Source organism: Lutjanus erythropterus, unplaced genomic scaffold (genome assembly GCF_056507025.1).
Source record: "Lutjanus erythropterus isolate fLutEry1 unplaced genomic scaffold, fLutEry1.hap2 Scaffold_158, whole genome shotgun sequence".
Taxonomy (NCBI): domain Eukaryota; kingdom Metazoa; phylum Chordata; class Actinopteri; order Lutjaniformes; family Lutjanidae; genus Lutjanus; species Lutjanus erythropterus.
In genome coordinates this window covers 494,817-518,254 of record NW_028146635.1, presented here as the reverse complement: position 1 = coordinate 518,254, position 23,438 = coordinate 494,817, and the positions used below count along the sequence as shown (strand labels likewise).

General features: G+C 38.9%; 1 long non-coding RNA gene across 3 annotated transcripts; it reads left to right on the top strand.

The window, feature by feature from the left end:
• Positions 1–552: 552 nt before the first annotated feature.
• LOC146304288 (uncharacterized) lies at positions 553–9,503 on the top strand. 3 transcript variants are annotated; one of them, XR_014769461.1, is made up of 6 exons: positions 553–625; positions 861–962; positions 3,210–3,256; positions 4,611–4,688; positions 5,851–6,043; positions 9,028–9,503. It is a non-coding gene; the product is annotated as an uncharacterized LOC146304288 (long non-coding RNA). The 3 variants fall into 3 exon arrangements; XR_014769460.1 differs by having other exon boundaries at positions 9,051–9,501; XR_014769462.1 differs by lacking the exon at positions 9,028–9,503 and adding an exon at positions 7,473–7,740.
• The last annotated feature ends 13,935 nt before the right edge of the window (positions 9,504–23,438 follow it).

Sequence of the window (23,438 nt, the reverse complement as noted above, 5' to 3'; positions counted from 1 at the left end):
AAAATAATTATGATATTTTATTTTACTATTGCTTTAGAGGTTTTGCGGAGGCTGTAAACTGACTCTCCATGTGCTGCTGAATTGTTTGACGGTTCACTTGATAGGCCGTGCAGTGACTCTTTTTGTCCAGTATAATACCATATACATTATTGGTTAATGCCATCTCTCTCTTCCACTGATCTATGAATAATAATAGCATACATAATAATTAACATACATAACTTACAACATCTTGAATTTTTTTTTATTATTTTCATTTGCAGAGGTATACATGTAAATGAGTGTTGATCTGTGTTTGTGCACTTGTTCTTAACAGGAAACAAACATGTTTCAGAGATGGAGAGACAAAACTCACAGGAACACACCACTATTATCTGCTCTATAAATCTTAACCTGTGCCAGGTAAATAAGAACAGCCTCCTCCCATGCATGATATGTGTCTCTTTTTTATTGTGTATTAGTGGTATATAAGCATGTAATGTACACTGTCTGTATTGTGCTTTTTTATATGCATCAATGGTGTAACATTTTTCTCTTCCTCTCACAAGGCTCTGACAAGTTGGGCACATGTCAATGAAGCAACAAGCAACATCAGCAGTCATCTTGAGCTGGAGTCAAACATGCTGTAAGTCAACTTTACAGTTCATAGATTATGCATACCATTAGTATGAGCAATAGTTAGAATGTGAAAACATTTAAAGGTTAAGTCACTGCTCCTTCTGTTTTGCTCTGGTACTCAAGTGTTAAACAGAGATTTCTGTGATGTACATGTGCAAAACCACAGACTGTTATGGTATATGCCAACTGTCATATCCTTTTTTTATGTTTGTGTGCTTGTGTCCTTCATGAACAACAAACAGAAATCAAGGAGGGCTCCAGCAACATTTGACCATGCTTTGCACAGCTAAGCCACACTGAGAGGCTACGACGAATACACCTGACAACTGCCTGACCTGTACCTCGTATGTGACTGTGTTTTTCTGTCATAAATACTATAGTGTTACACCATGACTCTGAAAACTGCTGATTTCCAGACATGGCGCTAAAGTTTCCTCTCCTCTCCTCTCCTCTCCTCTCCTCTCCTCTCCTCTCCTCTCCTCTCCTCTCCTCTCAGGGACAGGAAAAAGCAGTGCAGCTATGTGCTTTTTACTCAACATTCATTGCTACTCTTCAGATGGACCCAGACCATCTGTAAGTATCCTATATAGCAGGGCTCCCTTAACAGGCGGACCGCGGTCCGAGTCCGGACCCGCACGCCGTCCTATACGGACCCGGACCTATAACTAATAAATTCTTAATAGATTTGAAATTTTGACAGGACGCTTCTATTTTAACTGGCGCAACTATTCTAGTCTTTCCAGCGCTGGTTTAGGTGATCAGGAAACGCACAGACCAATTGCAGAGAAGCTGCGTGTGGAGGAGACTGTTGTTAATGACGGAGTTTATTACAACAGTCAAAACTAACGTGATGGTTAATGACATCGACACCAACCAGATGCACTTAAATTAATCCTCACTTTCTACTTTGAATAGATTTTTATATTCAGTGAGCAGGCTTCAAAACTTCTACGTCTGCACTCACACTTTTACTTACAGTGTGTTGTGAGTGTGTAAACAGGGAAAAGGTTCAAATTTTCAGATCTTTTTTTTTAAACAACTGTATAAGGAGGCCTATATGTAAAACAGGAGAGTCTGTTTCTCTGTGAGAAACTTTCAGATCTTCTCACAGTGGAGTGAACAGGTGAGGGAGGGGAGGAGGGCACATTGATCACTAATCAATCACTGATACCGTCGTCATCTCGGACTGATTAAAAAATAAAAATGACAAAATTGGCGACAAACCAAACCTGGGTGTCCACACAAATAAGGTCTTTGTGTGAAACACTGCAGAGTGTAACATCGTGCTGTTTACAGACAGTCTGCTGTCATTAGTTTGTCAGACAGACAGAGAGGGTCGTGTCTAGAAGGGAACCCTAGACCCGCGAAAGATTGCGCGAGTTTGATTATCTTAGTAGAAATAACGAACACAAATCTCGCGAGAGTTGTGCAAATAAAGAGTTAGAGCTTCTAGCCATGCCCGAAAAAGGTGCGCAGCTCCAAAAATAGAAAATCATATCGTGGTGTCGATGTTTTTAATGTGGCGGGCTGCCATAAATAAAACACTATTCACTGAAACACTGATCACTGACCTGCTGTGATGGAAAAAAATACTCAGATTCTTTACTTAGGTATTTTTACATTGTGGTATTAGTGTTTTTACTTAATTACAATTTCAAAATTTTGCATGTTATTGTTTCCTTTTTTGAAAAATCAACATTTTTATTGCTGTTGTTGTAACTTTAATGGTATTCTTATTGGTATTTTTTGATGACTAAATACAGACCTGCAAAAGTCATAAGAGAAAAGGAAAAGGTGGCATGTTGGTAAACCAGTCCCCCGTCCCCTGGGGGTCTGGGAGCATCCTGCTCCAGAAGAAAAATGTTGTGATTTTAACAAGTGAACAAAACATCCTGGTGACTGTTTCAGTTAAAAGAGTTAGTTCCATCTTCTGTTTGTGGTTTCTGCAGACATTACTACCTTAACTTTTACCTTTGTACTTGGAAACAAAAGTAGAAAGTAAAGTAAAAACAGTAAAAGCAAATCTACAGTAAAAGTAAAGTTACTTTACTGAGTATTTTTATTTTAGTAATTTATAGTTGCTTGTAGACCTGTCTTATCTTCTCTTTTGTATTGTTCTTAAATAAAGCAAAAGTAATGTAATAGAAAAAAATGCAGAACACGCAATATTTTTTATCTGATTACTCAATTAATCACCAGAATAGATAGATAGATATAATAGATTATGCTTTAATTTTACTGGTCTGGCCCACTTGAGATCAAATTGGTCTGTATGTGGCCCCTGAACTAAAATGAGGCCCCTGATGTAGACGCTGATACAACTACTACACTACTTCAGTATATATCACTCTCATAACACAAGTTAGACATTATGATGTTCCGGACCTTTGCTTTAGGAAATTTTCTCTAACTGGACCTCTTTGAATTTTAGTTGAATACCCCTGCTATATAGGCTTGGTTTTGAATAGAGTTAATACTTGTTCACTGTTAAATGTGTACTTGTTTTCCAAATCTATTTGTGATGATGTGCTTCATGTTTTTTTCTGTTTGCCCCATTATAACATTTATAATGAGATTTTTCTTGTCTACAGCCAACGCTGCGTTGAGAGAGTCTGAGAGTCCTGAACGGCCAGCCGAGGTACGTCTTGTTTATCATCAAAGGAACCACTGACAATACTTCTGGTAATAGTAGTTTGAATGGTAGTAGTAGTTCTGTTAGAGCAGTGAAACTGAGTATTTTTATGTGTGGGGGAACCTGTAAATTTAGAAATGAGTCGATAAGAAATTCGGAGTAGAGACTCTGTTTAAGCATTTAAAAATCTAGATCAATTAGGACATGCTGGCTATGACTTTTCTCATTCATAACAGTCATTGTTTTTTAAATTCTTAAGCAACAAACAGTCAAATGTTGCGCATAATTCAAACATTGTTATATCATGAAGGTAGCTATTGAGTGTTCATTATTGTTCTAAATGAATGTTATACTGCTTTATAAAAAACATTAGTGTGTGTGTTTCTGTTGTTTCAGAATGGCTGGACCAAATAAGCAGTTTGTAGCAGAAGCAGAATTCTAACATTGTGATATTATAAAGGCAGCTATTCAGCGTGGGGTCAGCTTTCTAACAAACATTCAAATATTCTACATAATTCAAATATTATATTTACATGGCAGGTATTCAGTGTTGCGTCAGGTTTTTAAGTAATATTCAAATACTCTACATAATTCAAAAATTATATTTTCGAGGCCGCTATCAGTGTGGCATCAGCTTTTTAACATCAGCTTTTTAACAAAAATCCAAATGTTCTACCTAATTACCTTAAAAAGGCAGCTATTCAGTGTGGTGTCAGTCATTCTACAAACATTCAGAAATTCCATAGAATTCAAACTTTATTATATTTTAAAGGTAGCTATTCAGTGTGGTGTCAGCCTTTCTAAATAATATTCAAATATTCTACATAATTCACGTATTATTACATTATCATGGCAGCTATTCAGTGTGGCTTTAGCTTTTTAACTAATATTCAAGTATTATACATAATTCAAACCTTCTTATATAATTCACGCAGCTATTCAGTGTGGCGTCAGGCATATTGTTGCAGCAAGCCAATGCAGCATTGCAGCTTGGCTTCAGCTTGTTGCATTCACAGTCGTAATTTCTTTAGAAATTGCTTTTCTAGTATCTCTAGTATCCTATTTAACTCGACCCTAAATTCCTTCAGGGTTCGATCCTCTTTTGTAAGAATGAGCAGTTTTTGAAGCAGTGTGACCTTCTGACCTTTCCTGAGAGCCCGTGTAGTACATGTTGGTAGTTAAGGTTTTTTTTTTGCTTTCATTACTTGAGGTGTATTTCACCATCAATACTGTTATTATTTTTATTATTGTTAATAGTGATTTTGAGGACAGTTTTGCTTCAATTTTTGGTCTGAATGCCTTCCTTTCAATATTATTTGGGTTTATTACATTGACACCAGGCCTTTTCTCTGTATTTCAGAATGGTCTGGTGTAAGTGAAGACCTGAGCCGGTGCAAGCTGCATCCCCCAGCAAGGTGAAAGGACTGCCACAAAGGAGGTGAAACAGCACAATAGCCGAAGTTATAAAGACATTTTTTCTTTATTCTGTGAGCCATATGGCTCCAGAATTCAAATTCTCTGGACTAATTTCATCTTTTGTGAATCTCTTTTAGAAAATAATTATGATGTTTTATTTTACTATTGCTTTAGAGGCCTTGTAGAGGCTGTAAACTGACTCTCCATGTGCTGCTGAATTGTTTGGCGGTTCACTTGATAGGCCTTGCAGTGACTCTTTTTGTCCAGGAGATGGAGCCAAGCTATCAGTAATCAGTTATTTGACTTTTGCTCTTTCTCATCAAACAGCTACCCTGACACAGTAGGACATGCTTTTCTATCCCCTTTTCCTTCTTTTTTCCCTTCTTTTATAAATTTTATTTAATACTGAAGGTTTTTTTAATTAGGAATTAGTCTCCATTAGTTAATTTTTTTTTTACACATTTATTCTAATTTTTTTTAGTAATAATTTATTTTCTTTGCATTTATATTTTAGGGATTTATTTGTTTTTTTAAGAGGATAAAGTTTTTTTTCTTCCATAACCCCCCCCCCAATAAAGGGTTTTATTGTGTGTGCGATTTTGGATCGTTGTCCTGACCTCTTCTCAATTTGATATCTTCTAGATATTATCACCTCACCTGAGATATAGGTGTGCTGAATAATTAATTGGTGCATACAGCACTGGATAGGAAGAGGTCAGGTGACGATCCGTGGCTGCTCAACCATTTACCTTTTATTTTTAATGGAGCCTCAGGAAAGGGCCATCCAATTAGAGATTTAATCTCACCGCAGGTCACAAATGTGGTGTATGCTATAGTGGGAAAATTATATGCTGAACTGGTCACTGTTGTTCCTCATAGTTACTTCTCATGTATTGTCAGGCACTAACTGGTTACTTGTCCTTGAACACACAGCTGTTGTCCCTTTGGAACAACAACTTCTGATAACACAATCACATCCTGACTCTCCCACTAAGCACTTCAGGTCCATCCTGACCCAAACTCCTTCATCTCCTCACCCTATAAGACAGATTTACATTATTGACTCATTATCAGTTCCTTTCACACTTTCCGTGTGACTGTGTACTGATCCTTTGCAAAGCTCTATTGAAACACCGCATCAAACACCAGACAATCTTGGTCATTGTGTCTGTCTTCATTTTCAGATTTTCCACCACAATTTGGTGTCAGAAGTGGGATTGCTTGTCTGAGGGTTTTTGGACTCGGGGTCGATGGTGGTAGTGCACACCCTGAGGAGATATTCCCTTCAGCCTCAACCTCCCCACAAAGATGAGTGAGAAGGAGGGCCTGAGACCAAGACCAGACTCACTCAGCGCTGCGATTCAACAATTCTCATTGGTGAGAATCTGAAAACTTATTTAATTTACTTTTAGAAAAGTAGAAGAGGGGGGAAAATCAGGAGACTGAATGTAATTTTCTGAGCACAGAAAGTTTCAGTATAAGACAGTTGAACAAACTGAGGAATTGCATGAGAAAGAAAAAAAAAAGATACCAAACATAAGAAGGGCAAGAGTAAGTTCACAGCAGATTGGAGAGCATATAGTTTATGGAAGGAAAAGCAAAAAGGAGGAACAGAAAAATACTGGTCTGAAGTTCAGAAAATCTTCAAATACATTTATCTCCCTATCACCAGTGAGATCCAACATGGGGGAAATGTACTCAAAGTCCTGAATTTCCCTGTGATGGAGACAGCAGGGGCTGGCTCACCTCCAATCACCATCAGATGAAGGTGTAAAGTTTGCCACTGAACTGACTGTGACACAAATGGTGAAACAACGTGCATAACATGGGACAAAAGGACATGCTGTGCATGCTGAAAACTCCTCAAAGCGGGAGAGAAAAACAGGGAGAAAGATCTAAATATGGCAGCATTGACTATGTTCCAAGGACATTCTGTGGAGGTCTACGTACAGCTGATCCAGATGTTTGTTTCCATTGTGGCAAAAAGGGACATTGAGCCAAACACTACCCTGAGCCAAACACTAGACTGATGCAACTCAAAAGATGATTGACTCGCGGCGGAATCATGGGACTCAATATCTGACCATAATGTTCAATATAACCCTGTTTTGAAGGTTTATCAACAAAAATTACCTTTGTTGTCTACATACTCAGATGTGTTCAACTGGTACCAGACACACAACACACATTTGCCTATTTACATAAAGCATGTGACATCACAAACACCCCAGCCTTTCAGAAGATCCCTAAAAATTATATTGGTCTAATCAGAGGCATGCAACCAATTGTGATCACACCAAAATCTAATTAAAGGCCCTGTCAACCATAATATCCACTCAACAAAAAAAATAAAAATAAAAATAAAAAATAGAGAGAGGCCATCGACGGTATTACACCAGTCTTTAACACTTGATTAAGGGCAGTTGTAATCATTCCCTGTGAAAATTCTCCTGTGTGCACACCAATTTTCTCAGTTAAAACAAAACAAAAATCAGCTAAAAATTCAAGAGAAAGTTTGAGCTAATTAAATCTGTCACCAGGAAGTGCACGATTACAATATATTGATGATTAAATGATTCGTGCTTTAACTCAAGTTCAGTGTGAAAAAGACACATTTGAAACATTTGGCTGAAGAAGGTCACAAAACTAGCTCGTCAAAACTGCAGTTTGTCCTACAAGTGACATTTTTGGGTCATGTGATCATATCTGAGGCCAAATTCCTCTCCCAAAAAAGAGTAGGCATTTCAAAACATTTTCAAATCCAATCATAAAGAAACAAGTTATGTCTTTTGTGTTCCTATTGCAGGACCTTCATTCCCAATTATGCTGTCCTCGAGACACCCCTGAGCGCAATCGCACACGAACGAGGCCTAGAAGCACATAGTAAAGTGACATGGACTGCTGATGCAGGATAAACATTTGTTGACTTAAAACATGTCCTTCTGAAGACTCTGATGACTCTAACTCTTGGGTCACCAGATCCAAACCGACCTTTTACTCAGACTGTGGACAAAGAGTGTTCAGTACTCTAGGATGATGGAGGCAGACAGAGACCTGTAGCCTACTTTTCAGCTAAACTTGATGCTTTAGCTACAGGAATTCCTACTTTTTAAGGTTACTCTAAACTAACTCACCTTGCTCCCACGTTTCATTGATTTTGATTTAGCAGAAAACATCTTATCTTTCAGCAGCAAGATTGCTCCTTTATAACACTGTTCTATTTGAAATCCTTGATATCACTGTGAAAAGATACAATATAACTGAGGTATATTTCTGGTAAGATAACCATGGGTTCATGTGTAGTGTAGGCCTACATATCATACAGTCCCTAACCTTCTCTAACAATTCAGCGTTTCTTTGTTCTCTGTGGCCTGAGAGCCATGTATTTCCATTTTTGGGTATCATGAAGATACAGCTCTTTGCATCAGTCCATGTTAGGAGATGTGCGAAGAACACAACTATGTTCTTACAATAACTGAAGTTTGTTCCCCCAGACCAGATTTGCAAGAAACACCTTTGCAAAATCCAGATTTTGAACTGTTTGTGGATGGATCAGCATCATGCAACCCTGACACAGGAAAAAAAATGTAATTAGTTTCGCTGTGGTAACCAGGGGTTAGGGGTCTGTTTGTTGAATCCTTATTCAACAAACAGACCCCTAACCTTAACTTAAACTTTGACTCAAAAAGAAAAAAAAACAAAATTAGAAAATAAATGGTGTTATGTATCTCATAAATTATCAATGATTAATCAGTCAAAGCTTTCAACTATTGGTTCTGGAAAATGCACAAAATTTATAACCCTAGTTTGGAGAGGTGACAGTGACATCAATGGTTGAAAGTAACTAATACTCTAGTAGTTTTTCAGGCAAATACTTTGTACTTTTACTGAAATATATTTCTAACGCCAGTACTTTTACTTGTAATTGAGTAATGTTTTAGCAATATAACAGATTTCTTGTACTCTTTTCACCATTGGTAACTGCACATGATACAGTCAATGCCAAATCACTCTCATAGAAGCATGTAATCTAGCAACAGACAAAACAGTGAATATCTACACAGACAGTAGATATGTTTTTGGCTTTATGCATGATTTTGGTACAATTTGGAAAAAGAGAAATTTTCAAACACCATCTGGCAAACCTATAGCACATCACACTCTTGTTTTACAACTGCTGGATGCTGTTCTGCTCCCAAAACAGGTTGCTGTGTGTAAATGTCATGCTCACACTAACAATGACCAACTTTCACAGGAGAACACCAGAGGAGAAGCAGCTGCCAAGGCCGCAGCATGCCCAGAATTAACTATGTCTAAATTCTTTCCATATAATGACCCTAACACACCCTCCACTGCTATAGCTGTTTTATCTAACATTCATAAGCAGGTGAAGGAAGCGCTACCAGCTCCAGCCACAGGACCTCTTCATGACCTGCAGCCTGGTGACTGGGTAGTGGTGAGAGTCCTGAGACAAAAGACCTGGCACTCGAAGCAGTGGACAGGTCCATTCCACATGCTGCTGACCGCACAGACGGCAGTAAAGTTTGCCAAAAGAGTTACCCGGATCCATGCCAGCCACTGCAAAAGGGTTCCACCTCCACCAGAGACACCTATAACAAAATTGGTCATCACATCGCGAGGATGAGAAGAAGAGGCAACAGTATTGGCATACTGTCCAACGAGAACTTGCATGGCTCCAACTAAGTGGCGTGCTGAATGAACCTCAGTGTCACCATCATGGGATCAGAGATGGAACTCCAATAACAGCCATGGCATGCATTCAGCCACCCTGGATGGTGTGGCCTGTGAGGCTCAATGTGTTTTCTTGTGAGTTCATTCCCTAAAGTAAAAAAAAATGTTTTCCATCAGATGACACAGTTAACTACTCCTGATTGGCTCCCACCATGCAATGCTGAAGACATTCCTGATCCTATTGACAACCCAGATTTTGACATTGTTATGTTAATAGATATGGAACTTTCCTGCCTAAGTTGCTTGCATTTGTTATACTAAATTCTCCCATCTGTAACAACAGCATCTTGCTTTTTCCAGGGGTAGTATTTTATGAAGTAATGTTTTAAAATATTTCTTCACTCTCTTATACTTTACTATTATGTTATCATATGTAAGGACTATTTTTTGTTGTATTGTTTGTAGAGAAGGTGTGATCTTTTATGGTCTTTTATAATTTTCCTTTACTTTCCTTTTTATGTGATCACGTATGATCAAAAAGGGGGGATTATAGTAAGAAAATTATATGCTGAACTGGTCACTGTTGTTCCTCATAGTTACTTCTCATGTATTGTCAGGCACTAACTGGTTACTTGTCCTTGAACACACAGCTGTTCTCCCTTTGGAACAACAACTTCTGATAACACAATCACATCCTGACAATAAGCACTTCAGGTCCCAACCTCCTTCATCTCTAAGACAGATTTACATTCTTGACATTATCACTTCCTTTTACACTTTCTTTGTGACTGTGTACTGATCCTTTGCAAAGCTCTATTAAAGAAAATCTTGGTCATTGTGCCTGTCTTCATTTTCAGATTTTCCACCACAATGCTGTCCAATGTCAACACTGTAAATTACTGTACATTGGGGAAACAGGCTGAACTCTGAAAACGAGAATACTGGAGCATGTTAATCATGTTAAGAAAAGTCACATGCTCATTTTACCATTCATGGTATCCACAATTTCAAGTATATTGGCTTGGAACAACTCTTTGGTCCAAAAAACCAAAGGGTGAGACATGAGATCCAACTCATTAATAAGCTTGCCAAAGTTTCACCAGACTGCTTAAATCAAAGGGTTTAAAGACTTTCAGTTTTCATTTAAGATCCAAATGAAACAAGTAAAGACTTGTATTGTGGCTGTTGTTTTTTCACAAGATTCACATTTTGCGGATTATTCCTTTACAATTTAGGCTTTTTTAGGGGGCGCAAGCCCTGGTTAAAGATAAATAATTAAATAATTTTTATGTCTAAATGATGAACTTCCCTAAATTGTGCTTTCTGGGCATCTGATGCTCAGAATAACCTTATTTCACCACATGCAGTCGCATAGGCAGCTCACATCACAGTGTGGGCACTTAAGGCTCAGAAGTGAAAAATCTGACAAAACAGGGCATACAACCATGTTTTCCATCGAGAAGATGAGGATTGCAGCCACTTGTGCTACGAAACTGTGCTTTCTGGGCGTCTGATGCTCAGAAACACCTTAATTCATCATATGCTTGCACATAGGCCAAGAACATTGAAATCGGTAAATCTCTCAGTTGACATGAGTTTGAGTAGATAATGCATAAATTCTTATCTTTGGGTGGACTATCCTTTTACGTAATTATCAGCTAAAACTGTTTTATCTTAATACATTATAATTATCACCTACTATTTGTGCACTCTTGTGCCCTACAATTTGACCAGAAAGCCCCATTAAACTTGAATTCATCATAGGCCAAAGTGACTTCTCCTAAAAATGACTTCATTCCAGGCCTGAGTATATGTTGCCAATAGCCAGTTCTGACAAAGAAAGAACCAATATTTTTATAGTCATATTCCTATAATGCTATATCACATGGAATCAGCTCATAGTGCACTTGCCCCTTGTCTTTTACACCCAGCGGCATAGTCCTGTAACACAAGTATGCACGCTGAGTGTTAAAGTCAAAAACATGGTGACACAAAACCTGGCGTGGCAAAAACATAATATAGGTCGAGCAATTGTATAATTCCTCTGGGATTGACTGACTGATCCACTGACAAATTTGGCATGAATGTAACAAGTTCTGGCAAAGGACAAACCCATCCTTACTTTTTGATCATCTCATGAAATCTTTGAATTGATACAGCAAAGTATATAGTAATTTGTGTGTTACTGTATCTTTTGTTTGTTCTGTTTTGTCTTTTATGTGATGCAGAACAGGAATTAGCTGTAAACCAGTTTTAAGTGAGCCAGGGCTGTTGAATTTTAACTGATTTCATTATTTTTTTTTTATCTTCTCCTGCACAAAAATAAATGGAATGAAAGTGAAAAATGTGTTATTGTAAGTTTTAATGCTTTCACAAAGTAATAAAACTATGTGTGAAGCATCATGCATAATGTGTATAAGATGAGATATTCCAGTTCAGGATATCTTCAACCCCCTCTTAATTCAAGATATCTACACTGTAATTTTTAGATATCTTAAATTGAGTTTTACCTAGTCAGAATAACACTATAGATATCTTGAACTGGAATCACGCCTAGTCAAAATTATGTTGTAGATATATCTAACTGGAATTACAGACAATTGTAATTTAGATGTACATATCTGCAATGTGAGTTGTGGATATCTGCAACTTAATTATGACTATCTGTAATGACGAACCCCATACACATGAATAGAGAAAGTGACGTCATTTCTCCGAGTGAGAACGTAGTTGTGGATAACTGTTAACTGACAGTTGTGTATAGGAATAATGAGGCTGTGGATATCTGAAATGTTATTTTTGAATAGGAAGAACTGAATTACGGATATCTGCAATAGATATCCAGTAGGGGAGTGTATCTCACTGAGTGAGACCGATTTGATAAGTATCTTGATACATGTTCAACCTTAGATGTGTCTTATAAATCTTTAAATAGCCAACGATTGGGTTCGATATGATTCACCTCTGTCACGATACAATACAATATGATACAATACAAGACAATGCAGTGTCAGTCGTTACATTTTTATTCAATTAATGCCACATTTGTAGAGTGCTTTTAGTTGCAAAAAAAAAATCTCATGTGTAAAGGAGATCCCGTAGCCTAAATGAGAATCTGTGAACAAAAAGCTAAAAAAGTGAAAAATCTGACAAACGGCATAGAAAGACACAAAACCACCTTTTCCATCAAGAAGATGATGATTGCAGCCACTTGGCTGTGAAAAGTGTGCTTTTTGAGCTTTTTACGCTCTGAAAACGCTTATTTCACCATATGCAGTCACATACAGGGACCAAATCACAGAGTGGTCACTGATGCTTAAAAGTGAAAAATCTGGCAAAACAGGGCATAAAAAGACACAAAACCACCTTTTCCATCAAGAAGATGATGATTGCAGCCACTTGGCTGTGAAAAGTGTGCTTTTTGAGCTTTTTACGCTCTGAAAACGCTTATTTCACCATATGCAGTCACATACAGGGACCAAATCACAGTGGTCACTCATGCTAAAAAAGTGAAAAATCTGCCAAAACAGGGCATAAAAAGACACAAAACCACGTTTTCCATCAAGAAGATGATGATTGCAGCCACTTGGCTGTGAAAAGTGTGCTTTTTGAGCTTTTTACGCTCTGAAAACGCTTATTTCACCATATGCAGTCACATACAGGGACCAAATCACAGAGTGGTCACTCATGCTTAAAAGTGAAAAATCTGGCAAAACAGGGCATAAAAAGACACAAAACCACCTTTTCCATCAAGAAGATGATGATTGCAGCCACTTGGCACTGGAAAGTGTGCTTTTTGAGCTTTTTACGCTCTGAAAACGCTTATTTCACCATATGCAGTCACATACAGGGACCAAATCACAGTGGTCACTCATGCTCAAAAAGTGAAAAATCTGGCAAAACAGGGCATAAAAAGACACAAAACCACCTTTTCCATCAAGAAGATGATGATTGCAGCCACTTGGCACTGGAAAGTGTGCTTTTTGAGCTTTTTACGCTCTGAAAACGCTTATTTCACCATATGCAGTCACATACAGGGCCCAAATCACAGAGTGGTCAGTGATGCTTAAAAGTGAAAAATCTGGCAAAACAGGGCATAAAAAGACACAAAACCACCTTTTCCATCAAGAAGATGATGATTGCAGCCACTTGGCACTGGAAAGTGTGCTTTTTGAGCTTTTTACGCTCTGAAAACACTTATTTCACCATATGCAGTCACATACAGGGACCAAATCACAGTGGTCACTGATGCTAAAAAAGTGAAAAATCTGGCAAAACAGGGCATAAAAAGACACAAAACCACCTTTTCCATCAAGAAGATAATGATTGCAGCCACTTGGCTGTGAAAGTGTGCTTTTTGAGCTTTTTACGCTCTGAAAACGCTTATTTCACCATATGCAGTCACATACAGGGCTCAAATCACAGAGTGGTCACTGATGCTTAAAAGTGAAAAATCTGGCAAAACAGGGCATAAAAAGACACAAAACCACCTTTTCCATCAAGAAGATGATCATTGCAGCCACTTGGCACTGGAAAGTGTGCTTTTTGAGCTTTTTACGCTCTGAAAACGCTTATTTCACCATATGCAGTCACATACAGGGCTCAAATCACAGAGTGGTCACTGATGCTTAAAAGTGAAAAATCTGCCAAAACAGGGCATAAAAAGACACAAAACCACCTTTTCCATCAAGAAGATGATGATTGCAGCCACTTGGCACTGGAAAGTGTGCTTTTTGAGCTTTTTACGCTCTGAAAACGCTTATTTCACCATATGCAGTAACATACAGGGACCAAATCACAGAGTGGTCACTGATGCTTAAGAGTGAAAAATCTGGCAAAACAGGGCATAAAAAGACACAAAACCACCTTTTCCATCAAGAAGATGATGATTGCAGCCACTTGGCTGTGAAAGTGTGCTTTTTGAACTTTTTACGCTCTGAAAAGCCTTATTTCACCATATGCAGTCACATACAGGGACCAAATCACAGTGGTCACTCATGCTAAAAAAGTGAAAAATCTGCCAAAACAGGGCATAAAAAGACGCAAAACCACCTTTTCCATCAAGAATATGATGATTGCAGCCACTTGGCTGTGAAAGTGTGCTTTTTGAGCTTTTTACGCTCTGAAAACGCTTATTTCACCATATGCAGTCACATACAGGGCTCAAATCACAGAGTGGTCACTGATGCTTAAAAGTGAAAAATCTGGCAAAACAGGGCATAAAAAGACACAAAACCACCTTTTCCATCAAGAAGATGATGATTGCAGCCACTTGGCTGTGAAAGTGTGCTTTTTGAGCTTTTTACGCTCTGAAAACGCTTATTTCACCATATGCAGTCACATACAGGGACCAAATCACAGTGGTCACTCATGCTAAAAAAGTGAAAAATCTGCTAAAACAGGGCATAAAAAGACACAAAACCACCTTTTCCATCAAGGAGATAATGATTGCAGCCACTTGGCACTGGAAAGTGTGCTTTTTGAGCTTTTTACGCTCTGAAAACGCTTATTTCACCATATGCAGTCACATACAGGGCCCAAATCACAGAGTGGTCACTCATGCTTAAAAGTGAAAAATCTGGCAAAACAGGGCATAAAAAGACACAAAACCACCTTTTCCATTAGAAGATAATGATTGCAGCCACTTGGCTGTGAAAGTGTGCTTTTTGAGCTTTTTACGCTCTGAAAACGCTTATTTCACCATATGCAGTCACATACAGGGCTCAAATCACAGAGTGGTCACTGCTGCTTAAAAGTGAAAAATCTGGCAAAACAGGGCATAAAAAGACACAAAACCACCTTTTCCATCAAGAAGATGATGATTGCAGCCACTTGGCACTGGAAAGTGTGCTTTTTGAGCTTTTTACGCTCTGACAACGCTTATTTCACCATATGCAGTCACATACAGGGACCAAATCACAGTGGTCACTCATGCTAAAAAAGTGAAAAATCTGCTAAAACAGGGCATAAAAAGACACAAAACCACCTTTTCCATCAAGGAGATAATGATTGCAGCCACTTGGCACTGGAAAGTGTGCTTTTTGAGCTTTTTACGCTCTGAAAACGCTTATTTCACCATATGCAGTCACATACAGGGCCCAAATCACAGAGTGGTCACTTATGCTTAAAAGTGAAAAATCTGGCAAAACAGGGCATAAAAAGACACAAAACCACCTTTTCCATCAAGAAGATGATGATTGCAGCCACTTGGTTGTGAAAGTGTGCTTTTTGAGCTTTTTACGCTCTCAAAACGCTTATTTCACCATATGCAGTCACATACAGGGACCAAATCACAGTGGTCACTCATGCTAAAAAAGTGAAAAATCTGCCAAAACAGGGCATAAAAAGACACAAAACCACCTTTTCCATCAAGAAGATGATGATTGCAGCCACTTGGCTGTGAAAGTGAGCTTTTTGAGCTTTTTACGCTCTGAAAATGCTTATTTCACCATATGCAGTCACATACAGGGCTCAAATCACAGAGTGGTCACTGATGCTTAAAAGTGAAAAATCTGCCAAAACAGGGCATAAAAAGACACAAAACCACCTTTTCCATCAAGAAGATGATGATTGCAGCCAATTGGCACTGGAAAGTGTGCTTTTTGAGCTTTTTACGCTCTGAAAACGCTTATTTCACCATATGCAGTCACATACAGGGCTCAAATCACAGAGTGGTCACTGATGCTTAAAAGTGAAAAATCTGGCAAAACAGGGCATAAAAAGACACAAAACCACCTTTTCCATCAAGAAGATGATGATTGCAGCCACTTGGCTGTGAAAGTGTGCTTTTTGAGCTTTTTACGCTCTGAAAACGCTTATTTCACCATATGCAGTCACATACAGGGACCAAATCACAGTGGTCACTCATGCTAAAAAAGTGAAAAATCTGGCAAAACAGGGCATAAAAAGACACAAAACCACGTTTTCCATCAAGAAGATGATGATTGCAGCCACTTGGCACTGGAAAGTGTGCTTTTTGAGCTTTTTACGCTCTGAAAACGCTTATTTCACCATATGCAGTCACATACAGGGACCAAATCACAGAGTGGTCACTTATGCTTAAAAGTGAAAAATCTGGCCAAACAGGGCATAAAAAGACACAAAACCACCTTTTCCATCAAGAAGATGATGATTGCAGCCACTTGGCTGTGAAAGTGTGCTTTTTGAACTTTTTACGCTCTGAAAAGCCTTATTTCACCATATGCAGTCACATACAGGGACCAAATCACAGTGGTCACTCATGCTAAAAAAGTGAAAAATCTGCCAAAACAGGGCATAAAAAGACACAAAACCACCTTTTCCATCAAGAATATGATGATTGCAGCCACTTGGCACTGGAAAGTGTGCTTTTTGAGCTTTTTACGCTCTGAAAAGGCTTATTTCACCATATGCAGTCACATACAGGGCTCAAATCACAGAGTGGTCACTGATGCTTAAAAGTGAAAAATCTGGCAAAACAGGGCATAAAAAGACACAAAACCACCTTTTCCATCAAGAAAATGATGATTGCAGCCACTTGGTTGTGAAAGTGTGCTTTTTGAGCTTTTTACGCTCTCAAAACGCTTATTTCACCATATGCAGTCACATACAGGGACCAAATCACAGTGGTCACTCATGCTAAAAAAGTGAAAAATCTGCCAAAACAGGTCATAAAAAGACACAAAACCACCGTTTCCATCAAGAAGATGATGATTGCAGCCACTTGGCTGTGAAAGTGTGCTTTTTGAGCTTTTTACGCTCTGAAAATGCTTATTTCACCATATGCAGTCACATACAGGGCTCAAATCACAGAGTGGTCACTGATGCTTAAAAGTGAAAAATCTGCCAAAACAGGGCATAAAAAGACACAAAACCACGTTTTCCATCAAGAAGATGATGATTGCAGCCACTTTGCACTGGAAAGTGTGCTTTTTGAGCTTTTTACGCTCTGAAAACGCTTATTTCACCATATGCAGTCACATACAGGGCCCAAATCACAGAGTGGTCAGTGATGCTTAAAAGTGAAAAATCTGGCAAAACAGGGCATAAAAAGACACAAAACCACCTTTTCCATCAAGAAGATGATGATTGCAGCCACTTGGCTGTGAAAGTGTGCTTTTTGAGCTTTTTACGCTCTGAAAATGCTTATTTCACCATATGCAGTCACATACAGGGCTCAAATCACAGAGTGGTCACTGATGCTTAAAAGTGAAAAATCTGCCAAAACAGGGCATAAAAAGACAAAAAAACACCTTTTCCATCAAGAAGATGATGATTGCAGCCACTTGGCACTGGAAAGTGTGCTTTTTGAGCTTTTTACGCTCTGACAACGCTTATTTCACCATATGCAGTCACATACAGGGACCAAATCACAGTGGTCACTCATGCTAAAAAAGTGAAAAATCTGCTAAAACAGGGCATAAAAAGACACAAAACCACCTTTTCCATCAAGGAGATAATGATTGCAGCCACTTGGCACTGGAAAGTGTGCTTTTTGAGCTTTTTACGCTCTGAAAACGCTTATTTCACCATATGCAGTCACATACAGGGCCCAAATCACAGAGTGGTCACTTATGCTTAAAAGTGAAAAATCTGGCAAAACAGGGCATAAAAAGACACAAAACCACCTTTTCCATCAAGAAGATGATGATTGCAGCCACTTGGCTGTGAAAGTGTGCTTTTTGAGCTTTTTACGCTCTGAAAATGCTTATTTCACCATATGCAGTCACATACAGGGCTCAAATCACAGAGTGGTCACTGATGCTTAAAAGTGAAAAATCTGCCAAAACAGGGCATAAAAAGACAAAAAACCACCTTTTCCATCAAGAAGATGATGATTGCAGCCACTTGGCACTGGAAAGTGTGCTTTTTGAGCTTTTTACGCTCTGAAAACGCTTATTTCACCATATGCAGTCACATACAGGGACCAAATCACAGAGTGGTCACTTATGCTTAAAAGTGAAAAATCTGGCCAAACAGGGCATAAAAAGACACAAAACCACCTTTTCCATCAAGAAGATGATGATTGCAGCCACTTGGCACTGGAAAGTGTGCTTTTTGAGCTTTTTACGCTCTGAAAACACTTATTTCACCATATGCAGTCACATACAGGGACCAAATCACAGTGGTCACTGATGCTAAAAAAGTGAAAAATCTGGCAAAACAGGGCATAAAAAGACACAAAACCACCTTTTCCATCAAGAAGATGATGATTGCAGCCACTTGGCTGTGAAAGTGTGCTTTTTGAGCTTTTTACGCTCTCAAAACGCTTATTTCACCATATGCAGTCACATACAGGGACCAAATCACAGTGGTCACTCATGCTAAAAAAGTGAAAAATCTGGCAAAACAGGGCATAAAAAGACACAAAACCACGTTTTCCATCAAGAAGATGATGATTGCAGCCACTTGGCTGTGAAAGTGTGCTTTTTGAGCTTTTTAAGCTCTGAAAACGCTTATTTCACCATATGCAGTCACATACAGGGACCAAATCACAGAGTGGTCACTGATGCTTAAAAGTGAATAATCTGGCAAAACAGGGCATAAAAAGACACAAAACCACGTTTTCCATCAAGAAGATGATGATTGCAGCCACTTTGCACTGGAAAGTGTGCTTTTTGAGCTTTTTACGCTCTGAAAACGCTTATTTCACCATATGCAGTCACATACAGGGCCCAAATCACAGAGTGGTCAGTGATGCTTAAAAGTGAAAAATCTGGCAAAACAGGGCATAAAAAGACACAAAACCACCTTTTCCATCAAGAAGATGATGATTGCAGCCACTTGGCTGTGAAAGTGTGCTTTTTGAGCTTTTTACGCTCTGAAAACGCTTATTTCACCATATGCAGTCACATACAGGGCTCAAATCACAGAGTGGTCACTGATGCTTAAAAGTGAAAAATCTGCCAAAACAGGGCATAAAAAGACACAAAACCACGTTTTCCATCAAGAAGATGATGATTGCAGCCACTTTGCACTGGAAAGTGTGCTTTTTGAGCTTTTTACGCTCTGAAAACGCTTATTTCACCATATGCAGTCACATACAGGGCCCAAATCACAGAGTGGTCAGTGATGCTTAAAAGTGAAAAATCTGGCAAAACAGGGCATAAAAAGACACAAACCCACCTTTTCCATCAAGAAGATGATGATTGCAGCCACTTGGTTGTGAAAGTGTGCTTTTTGAGCTTTTTACGCTCTGAAAACGCTTATTTCACCATATGCAGTCACATACAGGGCTCAAATCACAGAGTGGTCAGTGATGCTTAAAAGTGAAAAATCTGGCAAAACAGGGCATAAAAAGACACAAAACCACGTTTTCCATCAAGAAGATGATGATTGCAGCCACTTTGCACTGGAAAGTGTGCTTTTTGAGCTTTTTACGCTCTGAAAACGCTTATTTCACCATATGCAGTCACATACAGGGCCCAAATCACAGAGTGGTCAGTGATGCTTAAAAGTGAAAAATCTGGCAAAACAGGGCATAAAAAGACACAAAACCACCTTTTCCATCAAGAAGATGATGATTGTAGCCACTTGGCTGTGAAAGTGTGCTTTTTGAGCTTTTTACGCTCTGAAAACGCTTATTTCACCATATGCAGTCACATACAGGGACCAAATCACAGTGGTCACTCATGCTAAAAAAGTGAAAAATCTGGCAAAACAGGGCATAAAAAGACACAAAACCACGTTTTCCATCAAGAAGATGATGATTGCAGCCACTTGGCACTGGAAAGTGTGCTTTTTGAGCTTTTTACGCTCTGAAAACGCTTATTTCACCATATGCAGTCACATACAGGGACCAAATCACAGTGGTCACTCATGCTAAAAAAGTGAAAAATCTGGCAAAACAGGGCATAAAAAGACACAAAACCACGTTTTCCATCAAGAAGATGATGATTGCAGCCACTTGGCTGTGAAAGTGTGCTTTTTGAGCTTTTTACGCTCTGAAAACGCTTATTTCACCATATGCAGTCACATACAGGGCTCAAATCACAGAGTGGTCAGTGATGCTTAAAAGTGAAAAATCTGGCAAAACAGGGCATAAAAAGACACAAAACCACGTTTTCCAACAAGAAGATGATGATTGCAGCCACTTGGCACTGGAAAGTGTGCTTTTTGAGCTTTTTACGCTCTGAAAACGCTTATTTCACCATATGCAGTCACATACAGGGACCAAATCACAGTGGTCACTCATGCTAAAAAAGTGAAAAATCTGCTAAAACAGGGCATAAAAAGACACAAAACCACCTTTTCCATCAAGGAGATAATGATTGCAGCCACTTGGCACTGGAAAGTGTGCTTTTTGAGCTTTTTACGCTCTGAAAACGCTTATTTCACCATATGCAGTCACATACAGGGACCAAATCACAGTGGTCACTCATGCTAAAAAAGTGAAAAATCTGCTAAAACAGGGCATAAAAAGACACAAAACCACCTTTTCCATCAAGGAGATAATGATTGCAGCCACTTGGCACTGGAAAGTGTGCTTTTTGAGCTTTTTACGCTCTGAAAACGCTTATTTCACCATATGCAGTCACATACAGGGCCCAAATCACAGAGTGGTCACTCATGCTAAAAAGTGAAAAATCTGGCAAAACAGGGCATAAAAAGACACAAAACCACCTTTTCCATCAAGAAGATAATGATTGCAGCCACTTGGCTGTGAAAGTGTGCTTTTTGAGCTTTTTACGCTCTGAAAAGGCTTATTTCACCATATGCAGTCACATACAGGGCTCAAATCACAGAGTGGTCACTGATGCTTAAAAGTGAAAAATCTGGCAAAACAGGGCATAAAAAGACACAAAACCACCTTTTCCATCAAGAAGATGATGATTGCAGCCACTTGGCACTGGAAAGTGTGCTTTTTGAGCTTTTTACGCTCTGAAAACGCTTATTTCACCATATGCAGTCACATACAGGGCCCAAATCACAGAGTGGTCAGTTATGCTTAAAAGTGAAAAATCTGGCAAAACAGGGCATAAAAAGACACAAAACCACCTTTTCCATCAAGAAGATGATGATTGCAGCCACTTGGTTGTGAAAGTGTGCTTTTTGAGCTTTTTACGCTCTCAAAACGCTTATTTCACCATATGCAGTCACATACAGGGACCAAATCACAGTGGTCACTCATGCTAAAAAAGTGAAAAATCTGCCAAAACAGGTCATAAAAAGACACAAAACCACCGTTTCCATCAAGAAGATGATGATTGCAGCCACTTGGCTGTGAAAGTGTGCTTTTTGAGCTTTTTACGCTCTGAAAATGCTTATTTCACCATATGCAGTCACATACAGGGCTCAAATCACAGAGTGGTCACTGATGCTTAAAAGTGAAAAATCTGCCAAAACAGGGCATAAAAAGACACAAAACCACGTTTTCCATCAAGAAGATGATGATTGCAGCCACTTTGCACTGGAAAGTGTGCTTTTTGAGCTTTTTACGCTCTGAAAACGCTTATTTCACCATATGCAGTCACATACAGGGCCCAAATCACAGAGTGGTCAGTGATGCTTAAAAGTGAAAAATCTGGCAAAACAGGGCATAAAAAGACACAAAACCACCTTTTCCATCAAGAAGATGATGATTGCAGCCACTTGGTTGTGAAAGTGTGCTTTTTGAGCTTTTTACGCTCTCAAAACGCTTATTTCACCATATGCAGTCACATACAGGGACCAAATCACAGTGGTCACTGATGCTAAAAAAGTGAAAAATCTGCCAAAACAGGGCATAAAAAGACACAAAACCACCTTTTCCATCAAGAAGATGATGATTGCAGCCACTTGGCTGTGAAAGTGTGCTTTTTGAGCTTTTTACGCTCTGAAAATGCTTATTTCACCATATGCAGTCACATACAGGGCTCAAATCACAGAGTGGTCACTCATGCTTAAAAGTGAAAAATCTGCCAAAACAGGGCATAAAAAGACAAAAAACCACCTTTTCCATCAAGAAGATGATGATTGCAGCCACTTGGCACTGGAAAGTGTGCTTTTTGAGCTTTTTACGCTCTGAAAACGCTTATTTCACCATATGCAGTCACATACAGGGACCAAATCACAGAGTGGTCACTTATGCTTAAAAGTGAAAAATCTGGCCAAACAGGGCATAAAAAGACACAAAACCACCTTTTCCATCAAGAAGATGATGATTGCAGCCACTTGGCTGTGAAAGTGTGCTTTTTGAGCTTTTTACGCTCTGAAAACGCTTATTTCACCATATGCAGTCACATACAGGGCCCAAATCACAGAGTGGTCAGTTATGTTTAAAAGTGAAAAATCTGGCAAAACAGGGCATAAAAAGACACAAAACCACCTTTTCCATCAAGAAGATGATGATTGCAGCCACTTGGCTGTGAAAGTGTGCTTTTTGAGCTTTTTAAGCTCTGAAAACGCTTATTTCACCATATGCAGTCACATACAGGGACCAAATCACAGAGTGGTCACTTATGCTTAAAAGTGAAAAATCTGGCCAAACAGGGCATAAAAAGACACAAAACCACCTTTTCCATCAAGAAGATGATGATTGCAGCCACTTGGCTGTGAAAAGTGTGCTTTTTGAGCTTTTTACGCTCTGAAAACGCTTATTTCACCATATGCAGTCACATACCGGGACCAAATCAGAGTGGTCACTGATGCTAAAAAGTGAAAAATCTGGCAAAACAGGGCATAAAAAGACACAAAACCACCTTTTCCATCAAGAAGATAATGATTGCAGCCACTTGGCTGTGAAAGTGTGCTTTTTGAGCTTTTTAAGCTCTGAAAACGCTTATTTCACCATATGCAGTCACATACAGGGACCAAATCACAGAGTGGTCACTTATGCTTAAAAGTGAAAAATCTGCCAAAACAGGGCATAAAAAGACACAAAACCACCTTTTCCATCAAGAAGATGATGATTGCAGCCACTTGGCTGTGAAAGTGTGCTTTTTGAGCTTTTTAAGCTCTGAAAACGCTTATTTCACCATATGCAGTCACATACAGGGACCAAATCACAGAGTGGTCACTTATGCTTAAAAGTGAAAAATCTGGCCAAACAGGGCATAAAAAGACACAAAACCACCTTTTCCATCAAGAAGATGATGATTGCAGCCACTTGGCTGTGAAAGTG